Genomic DNA, 21,555 nt, shown 5'->3' on the forward strand with positions numbered 1-21,555 from the left:
CCAACCACACCAAAACACCATGGTGTGTTTATAAATGTTTTGCTAGAGAAGGTGTTAAATACCCAAATTTTCATGCAGGGATGCTGGGCTCCCTCACCTGTCATGAAGATGGAACACCTCATAGTTTATGGCTGGAAGTCCTCAGAAACCTGCTTTCAATAGGGCTTTTCCACAATCAAGCAGCCTGCAGTTGTGTCCTGTCAGCCTAGGCAGGATGGGACTACTGATGGCAGATGCTGTGAGGAAAGATACAGGCAGATACCTCCAGTATCTTCTGATGCTTGCAAGGCAAAGACATACAGGCAGTAGGCAATATTTTGTGCTTGCATATTTTTAAATTTTGGTGGGAATTGCTTGGTGTTTGAATTCTCAGTGAGATTTTCTATCTCTGCCCAGAGGCACTGGAGACTATTTGGTGTTTGTGGCTCATGTTATAGCCATGTGCATTCATGAGAGGTCCGGAAATTAGAGGCTGTTGTTACATACAAGTTTTAAATTTCCTTACAATTTAAGGCCAAGAGACATGATCAGACTGTCTGTCTTGGATAAAGGCATCTATCAAACGTTGTACATGTACTCCAGGGTGGAGAGAACTACATTCATTAGCCCATAGTATTTTAGTCCTTGAGAAACCGAACTAAAACAGTGTCTAAAACAGTACCTGAGCTTCCTATGATACTCGAGAACTGATTAGGCATACCCAGACAACCACAGAAAAAAAATCCATGCAAAATATCCCCAATACTTGCCAATCTGAGCTATTAAAATTTCTACTGCTTCTGGACTGGGCTTAATTCAAACCCAAGCATCAGATGTCTAAAATAATTTTCTGCATTGGTTTAATCTCTTCCTGACTACAACAAGATAAATGATACATAGTTCAAGAGAAGGCAAAAAGTTCTGGAGAATATATGAGACCAAATATCTCTCAGAGGAGTAAAGAAGAGATTCTTTCTCCATGCTGTAGGCAGCCAACTGGAGCTCTCAAGTATGAGATTTGATTATACTTATTACCTTAATGCCAGCCTGAAAATGTCTGTGTGGGCAGGGTACAATTCAAGCCATCTTTTTCCAGCCATAATGGAAGAAGTTGCACAGATGCATTGTTTTAATGGATGTAGGGCCAGAGGGATCACCAGGGGATCTAGCCTGATGTGACCCTTCTTCCCTCCCTGAGCATGCTCTGTCCATTAGAAGTCCTCCCAGAAGCTGAAGTAAAGCTGTATTTAAGAAAGGCAGCCTTTTTTAGGACAAGATCAACCAATGGTGAGTGCACCACCTCCCTTCATAAGCTGTTACAGAGTTTAATTACCTTTACTGCTAGGAAATTGCATCTGATTTCAAGGTTGATTACATCTAACCTGAAACTTCCAGTCACTGGATTTAGTTGTGCTTTTGTCAGCAAGAGTGAAAAGCTCACTGTTGTTATCTATTCCCTGTGTCCTCTCACTCTTTTCTTAAGTGGAAATGTCCAGCTCTTTAAGCCTCCCATCTCAAGACTTGTACTTTACATACAAAATATTTGGATTTTCTCCAACATTTTCTCATCTTCTTTAAAGTGCAGGCACCAGAACTGTGCTTGATATCTTGGAAACATGCAAGGGCTGTGCTGAGTCCTTTCCTCACCAAGGTACTGAGGCCTCATGTAAGGGAGGTGATTACGATAATCACTTTTTATCATTCCCTGAGTCTCTCCTCTCTGTGCCAGTGTCCATTCCTACAAGCATTTGGACTATAGTAAAATGAATTTAGTGTGCTGCTTGTTGGACAGGGATCATTTAGCCAAATCAAATTACTGCAGAAGAAATATATCTTCTTTATTTATTGTGCTATATGCAAGCCTTTAAAGCAAAGATTCTATTGCATGGCCCAAGTGCTGAAAACAATAGAAAGCAGTATCAGGCAAGGACTGTTTCTGATTCTGCTTAGAAGACTCCTCACATTGAATAAAATCTCCCCATTAAAAGGCTACATTTTGAAATTTGTCAGTGAGACACTTCTTAATCCTCGCAATAGGTGACCTGTTAATTCCATGTAATGCAAGACTTGAAATCAAAATGTCATGTGGTATTAAGTTAACTGCCTTGCAGAAATCCAAGTACTTTCTATCAATACAGCTGCTTTTCTCATGCATACCTGTAATCTTTTATATAAATCTTTGAAATAACAAAAAATTCCACAAGTGTATGTGTTGAGAACTAACTGCCACTAACCTGTTTTGACCAGGATTAAATAGAGTTATTATTTTTCTAACACTTAAGTATTCCAGAAATACATGTTTTTTGTGAGAAGACCAAAACATCAGTTTCAACCAATGGATGGCACATAGTAGAAAAATGTACTTCCCTACTTATAATGTTCTCTAAATCAGAGCTAGGTGGAGTATGAGCTGAACTAGTTGAGTTTATTTACAACCGCTGTTTCTCTCTCAGTGTTCATGAATTACTGACAGTCTAAGGATCTTCTGTTATTTTAAACAGAAACTCTCCCCCAATAGTCTCTTCATCTCTTTTCTATATAGAAAAGGGACTAAGTGAAAAACCAACGAGAGCCTTCAAATGACAGAATCTGCCAAATACAGGAACACAGAAACTACTGGTGCTTCTTGAAGGGAGTCTTTAATGCCCAGTCCTCAAAGACCTGGAAAGGTAGCTGTGCTTACAAATCAAGCTGGGTTGCACATTGCCAGCACAGAGCTTAAAAAGATTAAGAGATGCAAAAGATTTGTACTGGCCCTCTGTAAAGAGGACTTTGATTCATTACTAATCTTCTCAGGGCAAAACCTCATCACCTATACATGCAGTAGCAGTACCTATGGGCTGAGAGGAGAATGAGGACTGCTGGTACCATCAAGCCTAGAGAGAGAGCAGAAACAGGTATACAATTTAGGAATGCAGTTATAGTGTGAACACTGTGGTTTGTGTTGCTTTTAGTATTTCCAGGTTGCTAAATTTCATGCTTTTTGCTGTTCTTGTGGCTCAATGCAGACTACCTGCTTTGGGCCCTGCCCATGTTCTCCCTTGGAGTATGGAGTAATCCCAGGGAGAATGTGCCCCTCATATGTCTTTGCACTGCTCTTTACAAAATATCACACTCTGGACCATGAACAGAGTATTGCCTCTAAGCTCCCAAGTATGTGCTACTAGAGTTAGAAATGTTGTGAGATTTAGCTCTTTAATGTACCTACATCTAGAATATTAATTTCATACTACTGTTGGCTATGAAAAGAATTGATCCTGTAATGAAAGGAATATTAGTCAAGGGATAAAGAGAAGGTCACTCAATTTATCTCAGCACTGGAAGAAGCGGTATTCTTTGCTGATTTTGTAAAAAGCTATTAATGTCTCAGAAGATCAAGGGAATGGATGGTACCAGATGATTCTTTAATTTAGCCATTGAAATATTTTGTTAATATTTATAAATTTTTAAGGATCTAATCCTGTAAAGTCTTGTTTATATGAATAATCCTTACTCACAAACAGTCTTGCTGAATTATGTAGGGTTTTTTGCGTTAGGAAAAAAAAAAATGTGTAAAGATCAGTACTACCGGGCCCTTAAATATTTACAAACACTCATCAAAATTATTTTATGAGAGAAACTGAAGAACCATCTGGTATCCCCTGTTATTTAATGCTCCCTGATTTTCCTAACTATGTGTAGAAGTCAGCAAATATTAGCATTTTGTTTTTTATCTGAGGGCAGCCAAATTACCTTCTCCATATCCTTTAAACTTACACTCCTTCCTAACAGAGGACTAATCCTTTCCCTTCTACTTATGTGGTAAAATGGACAGGTGATGCCAGTAAGCCAGTCAGCAAATCTGCTGCTGGGTTTGTTCAAGGACCAAAGCTTCTTTCACCTAGAATAATAATACAGTCTTTCTTCTGCTTACAACCACCATGACATCAGCAGTATTTCAGTCTTTAAAAATCCACATTTTTAATGGCAAGTAGATGTGCATCCCTTTACAGCAATTTTCCCCAGAAAAAGCACTCTATTCCCCTATTCAGAGATATATACTAAACACCTACTCTTCAACTGAAGTTGTAGATGCTTAGCTACTCTCAGGAGCAATTCTTTGAATACAAACCTGCAAACCAGCTACACATGTGCAGCTGGTTGAAAAACTTTTTATTAGGTGCAATTTCAACAATGACAAAAAAAGTATTTCTATCTTTTTGTGAGGTTCTGTTTTCCTTGGCAATTATACTTAAATCATTAGGATGAATGACATCATGGCTAATGCAGTAAGTTAAGTTATGCATGCTAAGATCAGTCTTCTCTTATATTGTTGTGATATTTAAGAATGCAAACAGTACATTCCACAAACTACCACTAGAGATTCAATTTTAAAGGGAAATGATTGCATTTTTATCTTTTTTTTTTTGGGAGGGTGGGGTATATTGAGCCAAATATAAAGCAGATCTGCTCTTTTTTTAATTTATTTATTACAAAATATTTTAACAACAGCAAACAACTCTAAGGAAGTTTGCAATTCTGCTAATGTGGTGTATTGCAATGAAGTGCATCCATTCTGGGTACTATACCCAGCTGTCATATATCTATACACCAAATAGTAAAATTATGAACACAAGATGTATTTGAAGAAAGGGATGCTGCACATTAGATTTTGGGTTTGGGTTATCAACAATGATTAATATTTTTCTACTTCCTTAAAATGAAATATCAGTCAGTTTCAGCTAAAGGAATAAAACTCACAAAGCCTGAAAATTGTTTTCCATTGCAAATAATGCAGGGCTGGTAATGCAATCCTGGCTTCTTCAGTCCATTTCATCAGCTTTGTGACACAATCAAACACACTGCAAAAAGAAATGTATGCTCATGTATTGTGTTTTTATTTTTTAACTGATTGTGTCTTCAAAGCTGGGTTGAGTCAGTGTGAGAATTGTGTAAAGAGCTCATGAAAGTGATTTTTATCAAGCTTCTTTTTGTATTTGTTATTTTCTCTTATATTGATATGAATTTAAAATGATAGGCATACAAGTAAGTGCTCATGAGCCAATTTGCAAATATTCTTAGGAGAAAAAAGAGCAGGTTTTGCTATAGTACAAAGGGCTGGTCCTGCATATCTTGCTAATATGAGTCAGATAGATTACTCAGAATGATAAATATTTACTTGTGTGTAATCTCACAGGAGTGAGGTTAAATGATGAAAAATTACATTTAACCATCTATTAGTTGTGTACCTTTCCTTTGTCCCCCCTTCCCTCAAAAGACCACTTGTCTGTGGCCATAGCACTGACAAATTTCTGACCTAGAAGTTTCTTTTTGACAATGGCCGATGTGGAGATAAAACAGTTTTGGATAGTTAGAGGGGAAAAAAAAAAAAAAAAACAGCCCAGAGGAAGTCAATGCCAATTCATTTTCTGTTCCATGCAGCATCTTAGGCAGCTTTCACCTTAAAGCAAAGCAGCTAAGATGAAAAATCCATTCTACCCAGGTGCTCTCAACTGGACACGGGCAACAAAATTCTTTGCTGCAGGAAATGAATAGAAAGTTTACTTTGCAGAGCCAGAGTAGAAACGTGCAGAACAGACAATGTATGTCTGAGTGAGAGAGGCAACCAGCTGCTGATGTTTCTCAAAGTCTGGGTTATGACAGGCCATGCGACTGCTGCAACACAGCACATTCCACAGAAGCACTTCATGGAGAAAAAAGTCATCCTCACAAGAACCCGAAGTAAACGTGAAGGAAGATGTGAATAACTGGATCATCACAGAAGGCTGGTAAGCCTGAGCGTAGCATAAGTTCACCTCTGCATTATATATTATACATCTATGTATTACACCTGGGTATTATACACTGGCAATAATAGCTGTTCACTTTGATGAGCAAAACAATTAACCTTTATTCGTATTTTGCTGGGGAACCTGGTGGGCACTGGGGGGAGCAGAAGCACCCTCTGAAGGCACCCCACGGCGCTCCCGACAGGCAGGGCCATCTCTCTACGTCTGCCCGGAGCGGGCGGCCCCGGCCTTAAAGCTGGGGGGGTGAGAGCCACAGTCAGCCCCGAGAGGGAGACGGGCAGCATCACCCCTCGCGGGCAGCACCTCCCCGCTGCGCGGTGGGAGCGAGAGGGAGGTCTCCTCCTTCTCTCCCTCCCCGCCCCGCTCTCTCCTCCCTCCCTGCCCGCCTGCCTCCGTGCCTGCAGCCGCAGCGCAGGGGCCGGGGAGCGGCGGCGCGGCAGGCACAGCCTCCCGGCGGGCGCCCGGCGGAGGCAGCAGGGCGGGCGGGCGTTGGCTGCGCCCGGCCCCGCCGCGCCGCCCGCAGGCTCCGCCCGGCGCTCCCATGGCGCGGCGGCCCGGGGCCAGGTGAGCAGCGCTGCCTGTTGCGCCGAGCGGAGCGGAGCCGAGCCCAGCCGCCGGGGCCGCACGCCGAGAAGTTTTGCGGGAAGGCGCCGCGATGTGAGTTGCGGCGCCCCGCGGATGCGCTGGGTGGGGGGCGGCAGCGCCGGGAGGAAACTCGACGGGGAGGCAGCGGGGGGAAAGCGATCGGTGCTGCTGCCTCCAAGGGGCTACCGCCGTGCCGTGCCACCTTGCCCGGCAGCGATGGGCGAGGGCCACCGGCGATGCCCCCTCCCCCAGCCCGTGCTGGGGAACCTCCGGTGTCCGTGAGTCCTGGGGGCTGACGGGGTCGGGATTCCGCCGAGGCAGCGGGAGATGGGGAGGAGGGAATCCAGAAGCAGAGGCTGCGGGAAGGGGGTTGGTACCCTCTCACTTGGGAGCAAACGAGGGATTTGTGACCCGCAGCTCCCGATCCCGTACTGGAGCAACATAGAAAAAGGGGTGGAAAATAAAGCGCCCCTCCCATCCGTGTGTGCTCCCGGGTGCCTGGCCGCTGTCCCTGCCCGGCCGTGTGCGGGAGGGCTGCCGGAGCTCGGTCGCGCTGCTCAGCGTGCGGGCGGCGGCCGGGGCGCCGAGCGGGGCTGCCGGGGAAAGGGGGCGGCGGAGGCGGGGACGGGTGGGAGGACGCCGTGTGTGTTGCCGTAGGATTTTTCCACTTTGAGACCTGCCGGGACCAGTTGCTACGGTTCGGGCGGCGGTGGCCGCGATGCGGGGCGGGGAGGGGAAGAGGGCATCTCCTGCGAACGCGAGCAACAAATGGCAGCGGCGGGAGGCAGGCGGGCTGCAGGGCAGCGGCGGTGCCTGCTGCGCCCAGGTGAGCTGCGACGCCCCCGCCGCCCGGGGAGGCACCGGGCGGGACCGCAGCGGGCGGCGCTGGAGCTGCCCCGGGGGAGCGAGTCGGGGTGCGCGGTGCCCCCGGCCCGGGACAGGTACAGGGGTTCAGGGGTCCGCGGGGGGCTCCGTGCGACCCTGAGCTCCGAGCGGGGCACGATCGCCACCTCTGAGCCCGAGCAGAAATGTGGTCTCTTGCAGCCAGCGGGTACTGGGTACTGTGTGTCTGTGGGAGCCGCGGGCTCTTCTCTCGCCTTTCTGGCAAGCTACTCGTCCAGAATTTCCCTCACCAAGAATTTGGAAAATGCCTCAGATGTGCCAGCGAGAATTCTTCTTTCCTTCTTTGCTTCTGCCTTTAAAAATTAGGAGATTGTAGAGTATCGGTTAGAAAATGTGAAAGTGGTTCAGTCTGCAGGTTATCGTCCAATCTTTCTGATTGTCCCTAGACAGCAGAAATGGTGTAATTACAGAATGAAAACAGCCAAACAACTTGAAGAGCATAAATAGACCAACCACCTAAAGAGTCAGAATGAGAACCAGGCAAGCAACATTTAGTGCTCTCCTCAAAGAAGTAATCCTAGAGTTATTTACATAGATATGAAAATGACAGAATAAGCTAAAGCATTTGAGATTATTTGAATTAATTAAAATATAATAGCTATGAGAAAGTGTTACAGATTTAGTAAGGAGAGAAAAATAAGCCTTCTTAAAGCTGAAAACTCTGATTGGGGTAGTCTTTTCTGAATGCTTAAAAGACCTGTCAAAAATTTCCTATGGTAACCTGTCTAATAATTTGTAGGTTTATAGTGGAAGGTGTGCGTCACGCCCTACTGAAAGCGGTAGCTTGAAGGCTTTGATATAGAGCACCACAGTGTTCATATGGCTTACCTATTGATATTATTCTTAGTAATTTAATTTAAAAGAGTAGGCTTCTAGTTTGGCTTAAAGGGAAGAAAAATAAGCTGTAGAATGAACTAAATTTGCAAAACCTTTGCTACGTTCAGAGTCTAATTTTCTAGTTTAGTTTCTAAATAGCAAAATTGCTCAGAATTAATTATAACCGTGATTGTGGCAGCCCTTACTTGTGCAAGTTGCCTGGATTTCTGTGGGATTACTTCTACAGGTAATATTCTGATGGCTCAAGATAACAGGATCAGGCCCATGGTCAGAGAGTTCCAGTGTGCAGTACCATGTAGGGTTTGTGCCCATTGGTGTTAATGAGAGGATTTGGACTTCGCCAAGAGAAGAATGTGAGGTTAACTCTAGATCTTCTGCATTTATTCAGGTATTGCTGCCTGAGTCACTGAACCCTGATCTTGCCTTCTCCTGAGGTTTGCTGTAAAATTTGTGCTGACTTCAGTCCAACCAAAATGAGCTTCTCCTGTGTGATTGTAGTTTTCAGTTGCCTTAGGGCAGGTTGAAGCTGCTGAGTGTCTTGAGATCAGGGCCTGAGTGTATGAGGATTGTACCTGCAACTATCATGAATCAATGTGTTTTGCCTCAAATGTGAGATTAATTGAAAAAGAAGTATCATTTAATAGGCATGTAAGTCTGTGCTCTTCATCCAGTGCTGAGCTAATGAAGTCCATGAGAGCTTTGCCATATATAAATGAAATAACAAGACTTGAGGGTATGATTTGTCTTTTCCATGTGCTTTATGGATCTGTATTTCAGATCTTTCGGGAGGTAGGAAATTCTTCCTGCTCACACTGAAACAGCATTAGAGTAACTAGAGTAACAGAGTGAGTGCATGATATGTCAGCTCAAGAAATATCCTCTCAGCAGGAGAACTGGAATTTATAAAATTCAGCTGTATTCAGAAGTGCTAACTCAAGTGTCTAAAGCCAGAGAAAATGTATTGCTTCATTTCAAAAGCACCTTTAGATGTTCAGTTAAATAATAACGTGCTTCCGAGTCTTGTTTTTAAGGATATTTCCTGTCACTTCACTAGGAGTATTTATGTGAGTAACACAAGGGATACATGGCTCACTGGCAGGAAGATTTTAAACTTTTTAACGAAGTGGATGATTTAAGCAAGAAGGAATATGGGTAGAAATATTTGTTGTTGCCACATCAGTTAATCAGAAGATGAACTAAGGAAGGTTGTTCCTCTCAGAGTAGAATACTGCATTTGTAATGACTTAGAGGATTTGCATGTAACTACTGTCCTTGTCATCTGCATGCCTGGTCTTTGGATCAGCACTCATTAGAGAATGCAAATTAAATTAGTGTTCTGTGGCTAGCAAAATAATACCCCTAATTCGCTTCATTCAGTAAGCTTTGTTCATAAGCTTAGAGAAAACTCTTGTGAAGCAGTTTAAAAACTTATAATAATGTTAAACAGAACCTTATTTCAAAATGATCGTATTTTGAGCCAAGAATACATTATCTGAGTTCATAGAATATGTAGCATTTACCTTGGCTTGTTTGGCCAAGCATTTTTAACTTAATATTTTACTGAAAGTAACCTCCAGAAAGTGCAGTTTTGATAGAGCACTTCAGTACTGGTATGAATCAAATACCCATATGTCTACAGAAAGTACAAGCAAAAAGGATATAGGAGTTTCTCAGCACCTTCAATAAGTATTTTTAAAAGGATTACAGCCTGTGAATACATGGATGAGCAAGGTGTATCTTCTGCTCTTAAATCCAATGTGCTATGGGTGAAGTAGCATCAAATTTTGAGATGTTTTGATGAATTTAATCTCTGCTTCTAGTTTCGGTCCAGCTCTTTTCATAAGAAGTTTCTGTGCATCCGTCATTCTGGCGCAGGGATGTAAAGCAGACTTGTGGGTGCATCCCAGGGGGAAGAGTATGATGTGGTATTGGTTTTACTCACTGCTTCATCAGAGCTCATGGTTCAGATAAATAGTTGCTGTGGAACTCAGTGTGGAGGAGGATGTCTTTAGTTCACAGTGCTTAAAGATGCATGATCCCACTGCATGGAAATTTCTGTGGGTGACTGGTGCCTGTGTCTGTACTTGACACCGATGACCTGCACTGCCTACCCCTGTAGGCTCATCAGCATCTGTATCCAGCACTGGCTTGCTCTACACACTTAGTTTGGAAATGCAAACTCAACACTTGCTGTTAACAAACAACAAAGTACCTTTTACTTCTCTCTCTGGATATTTAAATGCTCCACTGAGTGCCTTCAGCAAGCGCATCTTTTTTAAAAAGTTATTATTTCTGAGTGACTTCCACAATGGACATGGGAAAATCCTTTTCCCACAAGGATCATCCCTGCTCCTGTGTTCTGTTTTTGATCAGCAAGGAAAAGGCAACAGTTGCTGAATTAAAATGCTGTTTCTTTCTGTGGAGGACTTTTGTAGGGATGAAAAAAAGAGAGGTAGACAAAAGGGAGCTGATGAAGAAGGCCAGGTGCCCTCGAAACTGGGGAGATGTAGATGGCAGCAGGGAGAAAGTAGTGGCTGACCTGAGTAGTTTGAGTCTTGAAGTTGAGGTGATCAGGGCTGTACCATATCCCTCTGGCTCGGCTTCTTGCTGTGCCGTGGATTTGTCATGGCCCTGCCGTGGGCCTACGGAAAAGATGTGTTGGTTGATTTCAGTGGGACTAGAAGCCTTGCTGAGGAATTGAATTTGGCTTTTTGTATCTCAGCTCCACTGATGGAAAGGAGATAAAAAATGCCTCTTGAGGAAATGGGACTGCTAAAAGGCCTTTTCAGAGATACATTGAGCTGGATAATTGGGCATTTTACTTAAACAGAGATGAAAATTAGCACTACAGATCTTGATGTACTTGATTAAGGTTTACCTCTGCTTTTCAACTAGCTAGTGTGTTTTAAATGAATTTGGCACTTCATTAATAGCAGTTTCATAAAGCTGCTAACTTATCCCTTGATAAGAAGAAAAAATTTAACCTCTGCTTGCCAAATAGTGCTATAAAGATATGCTAATAAGAAAAAATGAAAAGTGATAGAAGTGAGTGACAGTACATAAATGGGATGCTACTCTGACTTGGAAGCAGGAAAGCAAATGGAGACTATTTAATTATTTAAGGAGCAATAAATGAAAAGTCCGGTTCTGAAGTGACAGTAAAAGGAGAGACAAACAGAATTTTAAAAGGTCAGGAAAGGGAAACAACACATAAAGAAAGTAGAAGGTGGACAGGAAGGAACCAGACGGTCAGGAGATGGACTTAAGATGTCTGTGGAGTTTTCAGCTGGAAAATACTACCTTTATATTGTGGTGCTTGCATAACAGCCAGAATTTTACTCAAGTTGTGGAAGTTTGGCACACAGTCTTCTCCTGGGGCATCACTTCATGTTCACACTTCATCCTCTGGATGCACAATCTCAGTAAATAGGGCATGTGCTTATGAAGATGGTGTGTCTTAGGTCTCGGGCTTTCTTAAGAGGCTTATGTTAGCTTTAGTGGCGCTGTCATTTACTTCTGTCAATGTTGCTTCCTCCACCAAACAACAGCATTGGTTTTAAATGAAGTGTTTTTAGCAATTTACCAAAACTGGGTTACACACTTTAGCAACTATACTCGCTAAAGATACGTTGTATGTCAAGATCATGAGTACTCAGCATTTCATTCCAAATGTTTGCGTTGGGAGTTAGTGGGAAAAGCATGAGAAGCATGGAAAGGCTGTAGATTACAAATGTGTATTGTTTCGGTGGAATTTTCTTAATTCAAAATATTCTTTTAATGCTTACAAAGTATACATTTTTATGTGCTTGTGAATAATTTGCAGCAAAAGGGTGAAGCCTTTGGATGTGAAAATAAATCCATGGTGCTTGCCGTTGTAAAGGCATTGTAATTAAAAGAAAAGGAAAAGCACTGGGTAAACAGTGTTGAGTTCCTTCAAGTACTCCCTCACCTTTGAAGGCAGAGACAAATACTTCTTCCTGGAAGAAGAACTGCAACAAAAATTTTGTATGAAATTGCTTGTTAGGTCAGATATGGTTAAGCGAGCAATGGTGGTTATATATCTTAGTGATAAGACTTCATCTTAATCAGCACCGAAACTAAAACAAATTTATGTGACTGGTGTTTTAATTCTTGACTTTTCAACCTGGTTCGGTTCTGTGTTTGGAAATGAAAATAGGGACAATCTCTTTAAACTTCCATTTCAGCTATTTTTATTTTTAATTCTTCACATTGCAGTGTTTGTATATTGTTTTCAATACACTCTTTTCTTAAAAAAAAAACAAACAAGAACAAAAGAAAAACAAAAGAAAAAAAAGAAAAGAAAAAGCAGAAACTCCAGAAAACCATTTCTTACACTTCTAAAAACACTTCTATAACGCGTTTGTTTTTTTTTCACTCTGAAAATTTATTTGGAGATGTTGATGTTCTGTTATACTTACCTCCAGCTAGGCAAAAAAACTTGGTATTTGTCAGGAACAAGAACTGCAGAATCAGTATGTGCAAATGTAGGAGTTGCAGAGGAGGGAAGGTCCTCAACGGCAGCATTGTTCACAAGGCTGGAAATTGGTAAATCCAGGGGTCAGTCTTTATAGTGAATCTTGCTGGAGCTGGGTTTGGTTTTGTTGGGTTTTTTTTCCTAGATGTACTGCAAATGGTCTTTAAAATTTATTTTGAGTCTTACATTTTATTAAATGTAATTATTGTTATAAATGTCAAAAGAGTGACCCTTAGTTCTTTTCTCCTAAAATGAAGTTAACAGGCTAATTCTGCTATTGCAACATTCAAACAGTGTTTCTAAACGTCCTTTTTGCCCTTGTTTTCAGCTTTGTTGACACTAAGTCATTGAGATGAGAATTGGTGACTTTTAAACAGTCTATTTTTAACAAAGTTTGTAATAGAGTATTACTGTTCATGAGTGTGTGTCAGTCCCAGTCTGCACAAGCACTAAAAGGGAAGGCATGTATCAGAGGAGATCTGCTTCTAAGTAATTTTCAACTTTGTTGTTCTCTGGGTGTGTCTGGTCCTATTCACTAGGTGGAAGTACCAATTTTTACTCTGCTGCTGCAAGGACATCTCCTCTTTTTCAAAGCTGAGATTCCAAACCGAAACCTTTTTCAAAGGAATTGTCTATATCGTGTTATAAAATGAGTTATAAGTGGGAAATTCTGGTTTCTAGGATCTTCTAACTTAAAGTGAAATAACTCCTCAAACTTCAGATCACAATATTTTTCAGACCTTTAGTTGTCACTTCTTACATACTGCATATAGCCAAAGCACACAATTCATATAGAATACAAACATCTCAGCTTTGACTGAAAAGCAGCACATGGATGATGGCATGCAATCCAGGAAATCCTTTCTTTTCCTGTATGTTTTGAGGCTGCAGAGCTGAGATGTCATGTCCCTGTACACTGCATTTGTGATCCCTTCCTGGCAATAAGCAAGACCGTTGTCATTGAAAGGTTGATAATTTCTGTTCAGAAAATGTATTGGTCATTTTCTATTTCCAGAGTCTTTCACAGGTTTCTGCCCTTTGACAGCAAACTTTTTATCTGTATTCTGCTCATCACTTTCATCAATTACTTGGTATGCTTATTGGCAACTCTGATGCATAGTGGGTGTTAGGAATAATTTCTTGATGGAAAGGGTTATCAAGAGTTGGAACAGGTAATTGAGTCACCATCCTTGTAGGTGTTTGGAAGATGTATAGCTAAGGCACTTAGGGACATGGTTTAGTGGTGGACTTGGCAGTGCTGAGTTAACAGTTGGACTCAAAGATCTTTTCTAGCCTAAATGATTCTGCGATTCTATAAATACTTATTTTGCTAGAGTAGGACTTGACAGGATTTAAACATGCAAGAAACCTAAATCTTTGGCTCAGGAAACAATCCTGATGGATACAAATGGTATTTCAATAAATTTCGATCCAAAAATGTTTCTTGCAAAGCGACAGGACTGTTCTTCTTGCCAGTCATGGCAGGTGCTCCATCTGTACAAATACCACCTAATTTGAACGAGTCAAGCTTAACATTTGGGGTTTTTTCCCACTATCTGCCACATCTTCAACAATTTTTTTCTCTATTCTTTAAACAATTGTGAGGCAGCAGTGTGGTATGAAATGGACAGAGGCCAACCAATTACTTAATTATAGTAGATTTTTTTTTAACACATTGAAAATCAACAGTCAGTCGTGCAGTGTCAGTAGCACTGCAACTTCCCTTGGTTGTGAGGAAAAAAGAAAATAATGGCATGAATCTTAAAAATTGAAATGCATGGTGTTGTATTGTCTAATGCCATCTCAGCCCTTCCCATTGTCATGCTGTGTGAACAGCTATGTGCTGTGTGCTGTTCTTTCAGTCTGGTTTGTGCAGCAATAATTGATGTACCCTCTTGTATTCAGGCTTTGTTGTCTGAGAACAGCCCTTTCTCACAAGCTTGCCATAAGGGATATTTGCTATTATACCTTTGTCACTGATTGCAGCTCACAGGTGTGTATTTATTTTTTCCATGTAAAAGCCTGTCACGCTAGGGATCTTTCTTGAGGTGAAATCTGACTATGGGTCAGATGCAATAAAATATATTTTACGTTACTTTCAGGATTATTTTGTATAAAAGTACCCTTCCAATCTGGACTTTCCATATGCCTGTATCACCACAAACTTAGTTCTACAGACCCTGTCCATTCTCCAAAGAACTTCCCTGAGAGAAACAATCTCTATGCAGTGTCAACTTAATGGGTTTTTTTTCCACTGTGGCATGCATGACTTGGCAGGCAATGCTTTGATGATAAGTAAATGGATTTAAAAAGCTTGTGGACATTTGAATTGACTGGGAAATCATTAGAAAAACAAGGTGAGTGAGGTTGCACAGGTCCTTTATTTTTCCCCTTGCTGTGGGGTTGCAGAGAAGGTGCTCTGTGGGGTCCCAAAAGAAGTCTTGGCTGGAGTTAGTGTGTCTTGTTTCATTGAAGCAATATTTAATCAGTGAGCTAAGACTGCTAGTTTTAAATTCTGATTCTTGAAGCTGTTGAGTGCGGCTTTGAATATTGAGTAAATGCTTGGGCATTTGCAAAGGGACACTAAAATATTATCAGGCTTGCAGTGCAGTTCTTCATTAGTGTAAAGCATTGCTGGGTTAGGGGCTGATTCTGTGACCTCATGTGTCTTTCCATTCACTTGGCTGCTCCAAGTAGCCTCCTCCATTTTCTATGCATCCACAAATTATTTTTTTTAAGGTATATTGCTGCCTTTCTTCTAAGAATATGTAAGGCTAGGAGTTTGACTGTTGAATTTAAACAATATTGGCATTTTTGTAAATTTAGATGTGATGTGTGTATGAGGAGCTAATGTGACTTTAAAAGCATTTGGTCTCAGCCTTTCTGACATTGTTTCTGCATTTTGGACCTTTTACCTGCATTTTACTTGCAGGTAAGGGGCACTGACGGGGTAACATTTTAATGACTTCTAATACCACAGATGACAGAGAAAGATAGAGTTTTTAAGGATCAGCTATCAGCAAAGTGCACTTCAGTATTTCCATCCAGAAAAAAACCCAGACATGTTTGTTTTTAATTACAGATACAGAGATTATGGTCAGTTGGTGCAGAGGTAGCCTGACTGCAGAGATGGAAAGTTTGTGGTAGTGAAAAACTGGAGATTGGTGGGAGGTGGGCTTCTTGCTAATGTTGATATTACTCAGATTCACTGTTTTCACTCCTACACCTGACTGTTCTTGGACTTACCTAGCAGCATTTGGCATGGAAGTGTTGCTCCTGGAAACACTCTTAATCTGTGAAATTAGCCATAAACTTTGACCCTTTTCTGGCATAACTTGGACTAGATGGTTTTATTTGACAACTTAATAGTTGTACCTAAGCTGCCTCTAAAAATATTTTACACTTGAACTTTATTAGTTTTGAATATATTACTTTTTCAAATGAATTTTTATCATTCCTACTAAATAAAGGATGAACCTGGAAAAAGGAAATTAAAAACAAGTGATCTGTATCTTCACTTCCAAAACAAATGCAATATAAATAATTACATTCTTTTCAGTATTTTCACACCAGCATGGGAAAAAAGAAAAAGCCTGTCTGTGTATACATTCTGAAACCTGTTTCCTGTGCCATTGCCTGTACTCTCCTAGAGAGAAACACTGTATTCCTTAGGTGCCATAATGAGAATATCACTACATTTAATGGTTGTGGCATCAGGCAAAGAAAACACTGGGCTGAGTGCCAGGTGTCCCGCACTGGGTCACAGTGCCAGTGCTGCAGGACCAGGGGCATTTGCAGGCTCCCTGTGAACCTCCTCACCACAAGGACAGCGTGCACCAATGGCCACATCAGGCCACAGCTTTGGGGTGCATCTCTGTCCTTCAGGGCTCTTGGCTCCTTATGCTGTGTTGTAGTTCCCCATAATGGTGAAAGACTAATTTTTCATTAGGGATTTGACCCTTGATTCATTTGAAGGGTGAACTTGATTTCCTTGCTTCTACAGAAAAAAAAAACAAACAAACCAAAACAAACAACAACCAGAACAAAACCACTGGCCACTGTCAGTACTAATTCATCAGGTGGTGGGGTTGGTGTTCTTCAGCTTGGGTTTGCATGTCAGGATTTAGGGAAAATGGAATGAGAGGGAAGTGCTGTCTATAAAGAGCTGGCAGGGGTGTATGAGATGAAATACCCATGTAAGAAGGCTCACCTGAAGAGATGAAGGGCAGGGTAATCAGCACCTGCAGAAAGATTTCCTTTAAGGTTCATACTTGTGGTGAGAGGTAAAAGATAAAACACGCCGCTAATATTACACAATGTCCTCGCTAAGCCTACAGCTGCTTTCATGGCAGCCTCAAGGAGGCATTTTGACAGGTCCTGAGAAAACAAGTGTTTTGGACATCCATAGGTCACGGGGATTTGTCAAGGCTGAGACATGAACATTGGTGCAAAGGCCAAGTCACAGATCTCCTAATGCATCCAGGGAGGCATCTCAGGCAGGAGCTCAGTCTCTGGGCTCACAGCTGTCAGCAGTGATGGGTGTCCCTTAAAAGTTTGTTCAAGAGCTGAGCTTTTCTACAAAAGCAGAGTTTCTTTATAGGTTGGGTGGCTGGTCCAGGGTGAAAAAGGAATGATGGCAAGTTTTCAGTACCTGCTGCTGCCAGATTCAGTTATGCTTACTGCACTCTGAAGTACCAGTTTGACTGTTAACGTGAATATTGTCAGTGTAAGTAGATGGTGTTTTTAATTGCTGTTGTTTTCATAAGCCTTCAAGGCTGTGATTGAGGACTGCAGGAGGGCTTTTCCAAAACCTTACTGAGCAAAAGGGCTCAGTTCCTTTTCCTTAGTGAGTGGCATTGTGTAGGGATGAAATGGGTAGATGGGATTTCAGTGTTTTCAGTGGGTGAAAGGGAGGCCCCATGTGACTTTTGCAGCATGGATTTGCAATAATTTCTAACTTGCCAGGCATTTCTCCATTGTTTTGTTTTGCTTCCCCAGTAGTTTTAAAACCTTGTTCTAATTTTCCTCTGAACCAAAGTGATGTTTAAAGAACAAAGTCCATGAAAGATGTTGGTACAACAAAGAAAAAAAATCCTAGAAGAGGCTTAGGAGGTCTGAAATGGGAGATGAATAGGTCTTTTCCTTTCTCAGGGAAAAATGGTCCTTCTAAATAAGAAGGTGAAGTGTTCTCAGGTGACAGAAGAGCCTTCAAAATGCTTAAGCAAGTACAAAATCTCTGTGTTTCCCAATGAAGGGGGAAAGATGTTTTATTATAACATAGACCTGTAATAAGTTAATAAAAAGTAAATTTTATGTAATGTTCCTTGAAAGTATATTGATACTAATGAGAATCTTTACAGTCCCTAAACTATATAGAGCTTTCTTTTGTCCTGCTGTCTTCCCTTTCCTCTGGTGCTACTCTCAGAAAACGCTGTTTACTCCTCTCTTTGAGGCGTCAGCTACACAGGACTCTTCCAGGGCACCAACTTGACCCCTTATGTGGGCTAAGTGCTGCGTGAAACAGGGCAGCAAAAGTCTTTCAGTGCAGGTGCCTGGAGCTGGCCTTCCTCTACCCTTCCTGGAGCTGATGGCTGGATCTGCTGGGGAAGATGCTGGACTTTTTGAGGAGAGGAAACCACGGGAATGTGCCTGCGTTCAGACCCGAGACTGGGGTTGTACAGAGGTTGTGATTAGATTGGTATTTAGTTTGGAAACATCAGTATTGTGGATTTATTTTTCTTTTTTTCTTGAGAATCACTCATGTTTAAAGATTTCAGGTAAACCTGTGTCTGAGCTTGGTGGAATTGCTTTGATTTATGTGGGTGTAAGGCATAATAGATTTATGTCCATAATGTGCATGCTGTCTCAATTTTTTACAGATTTATGCAAAATCATAATGAAAACACCTTGAGAATGGATGTTATTTGTACTGATTTGAACACAGGATATTTCCAGATGGAAAATGAGGTATTGTTCCTAACTTGCAATATAAAAATACTTGAAATAACTGTTTCTGGGGCTTTAGTAGTATCTATTGAATTCATATCTACCCTTGTCATCTGACAGACTACTAAAACAAGATTCTGTTCAAAATTATAGAAGTGACAGTCATACAATGCATTTCATTTCTGCTGAGCCCTGTTAGTAGTTAGTCTGTGGAGATTTAGATCTTGCTTCAGTCATTCAAGGGCAGTCCTTTGGAAGGAATTTGCAGAATATGTAATTGTGCCTGTAAATCCCTCACTCCCCCCTGCAAATAGGGCAGAATTTCTGTTGCAGCCCTACTGTGTTGAGGAAGCATAGTTTTTCCTCTTTTTTGGTATTTTTCCCTCCTTTTTCAAAGCCCAGCAGTTGTGGTGAATTCCCTCTGCCGTTGTCCATGCTTTCCTTCCTCTGTGGTGTTGTTACGTAGAATTGCTTCTGTGTTCTGTCAGTGTTTGACCCCTTCCAGCTGGCAGTGAATCAAAGAAATCATATGTATGGACACCCAAACTCTGCCCTTAGCCGCACTTGTGAAAACCTGTGGCATTATACGGTTGGCTTGGAAAGGCTTAAGAAATCCCACGAGATCCACTCCGCTGAAAGTCGCTCTGTAAATGCTAGACAGGGCTGTTGTTTTTGTTCTAGTACATTTTACTTTAAAGCTGCACCTGAGCTGCAGTCGATGATACTGTTTCATAACACTGAAAAAGAGGGACGGATTTGGAGTATGAGATGTGCCGTGCTGTCAGTGGAGTTTGTCACTGAAGCTGTCACAGCTGGGCACCACGGCAGTGTCTGTGGTGCGAGGAGGACGTGCATCAGCGGGCTTCTGGTTCCTGGCAGCGTTCAAGCCACTGGCCACCATGCAACCATCCTCCTCAACAGCCTGATCTCCTTTAGGAAAGAACCAGGGCCATCTGCTAGCAGGGTTGGCAGCAGTGGTGCTCAGCACCCTGGGGCATCTTGGTGGACCTTGCACAAGAGTGAGTCCCAAGCAGCAGAGGATGTTTCTTCTGGGCCAAGAAAACTCTGTTTGGGTCTGACACGTTCCTAGCATCATCCAGTATGGAGGAAGCACTGGGCTGAGAAACCCCTTTGGTCTTCAGGCTCTGGAGAAGCTCTGGGGACTGTCCCATGGTGTATTTGAGTGCCCTGTGACTGTGAAACAGTGTAAAGGAGATGTCTGTTGCTGTATGGATGGGCCCATCTGACCCTTTTGCTTCATGTTTAGTGCAGAACCACGGGAAACAATGTTCAGGCAGATACTCTACTGACACAGCATCTTTGACTCTTGCTGATCTCCACCAGTGTAGAGGGTACTTCACGCAGCTGGTCCACAAATAACTAAAGAGCTTGAATAGTTGTATAATTCTTCTTTTTAAAATGTGTTGCAGTGGTAGACCTGAACAGATTGAAGTTGCAGTCAAAAAAGCGCTGTCCTGAGTAATTTACTTTAATTCTTGGTTTCTGTGTCTTGGGATCCTATGGAGACAAGGAGACAAATGATGAGATGTGAGGAAGGTAAGCAGAATATACAATGACGGGTTTTATACACACCTCCAGGACTGTTATTGGGTATTTTTATCTACTTCTACATTTTGGAAAATCTTCAAAAAGAAGAGCTCTATGTATTTTTTTCCAGACTGAATGGAAATTTTGCCATTGGTTAATACAAAGGAAGTTGGAAATATCAGAATTACATGTGAATTTTTTATGTATCCAATTTGCTGTTGTGAATGGAGGAACAAGGATCTTAAATGCCGTTAATTACTGTGGATTTTATTTCATTTACTATGGTTGTAGCTGCAGGCCATGTAGCTTCCAGAGGTGACCTGGGTGCCGTGCAGTTTAAGGGCACTTCTGGAAGGGAGGAAGGAATGTGCAAAGTGTTCATGCTGGGTAATCAAGCGACATCTGGATGTTTTGTCATGTTAGCAGAGAAAAGTGTTGTTTTTCCTTTAAGTCCTGAAGGATTATCAGTTTTTTATATTTCTTCCAGATATATGTCTGGAACAGAAAAATAATAGAAAAAAGTTACAATTCTGTAGTATGGCATCTTCACATTTTTTATTCTGTGCTTCCTATATTCAAGGGATTTCCTAGCAAGAACAGAAACATCTGCAGTAGCAGCTCCTATTTATGTTAATCTTTTCCAATCAGCATGCAGCCTGAAATAATTACAATAAATGCACTGTCTGCTCCAAACACTCACAACTTCCATTTATTTCAGGCTTCTTTGCTTCGCGAGTCTGAGAACATAATCCTTCATTCTGCTCTGCTTCATCTCCTTCACATGAATTTATCCAACAGTATCTTTTGTGAGCTTCATTAACAATGGTCATGCCATGATAAATTACATAAATTGAGAAGTTTCTAATTAAGTAAGTTAACAAAACAGCCTCACAAAGCATAATAAATTTAATTAGGTAACATTTTCCTGTAGTAAGTTTGTACACGAGGTGTGTAATGAAGTAGGCCTGAGTAAAATCTGTAATCTCAGGGTTTTTAGATTCCATAGCTGCAGAAATAGTTTATTTTTAAAAAAGGTATTTTTAAAAGATCATGTGCTAAACATACCTTGTCGTGCAAAGGATTATGCAAACTTGGCAGGAAAACAATAGTTACTGACAAAGACATGACTAAGAGTATGTTTGAACAGAAGAAGATACAACTTCCAGTCTTTCCCCCTCTGCTTCTGCCAGAGCTGCTTCCCAAGTCAGGGTCATTTTCTCCAACTTTGCAGTGGTGCTTTGGCTCTGTTTGGGTTTCTTGGTTTTTTTATTGGTTCTGGGCAGAATTGATGGGTGGTTTTGGTCAAATTGGCTAATGTATGTGGTATAACGATTCAGAGCAGAATCTTCTTGCTGGTGCTGTGTGCCTTTAGCTGGGCTGCTTGCCCAGGTGTGTGGGAAGGAGAAGATCAGCCTTGGCTCATGTGTGGAGTGCTGTGGAGTGACTTCTCAGGTGTCCTCTGCATCTAACAGC

General features: G+C 41.7%; 1 protein-coding gene across 2 annotated transcripts in view; it reads left to right on the forward strand.

Moving 5' to 3' along the window:
• The first annotated feature begins 6,292 nt into the window (after positions 1-6,292).
• LRRC3B (leucine rich repeat containing 3B) overlaps positions 6,293-21,555 on the forward strand; it is a 44,933-nt gene continuing 29,670 nt past the window's right edge. Inside the window, exon 1 of one of the 2 annotated variants that reach the window (XM_015619729.2) lies at positions 6,293-6,425. The gene's annotated coding sequence lies outside the window, so the exon portion shown is untranslated. Of the gene's footprint in view, positions 6,426-18,410; positions 18,556-21,555 lie in introns of those variants that run through there. The other variant, XM_033511910.1, reaches the window with a different exon arrangement.

Source organism: Parus major, chromosome 2, assembly GCF_001522545.3.
Source record: "Parus major isolate Abel chromosome 2, Parus_major1.1, whole genome shotgun sequence".
Lineage (NCBI taxonomy): Eukaryota > Metazoa > Chordata > Aves > Passeriformes > Paridae > Parus > Parus major.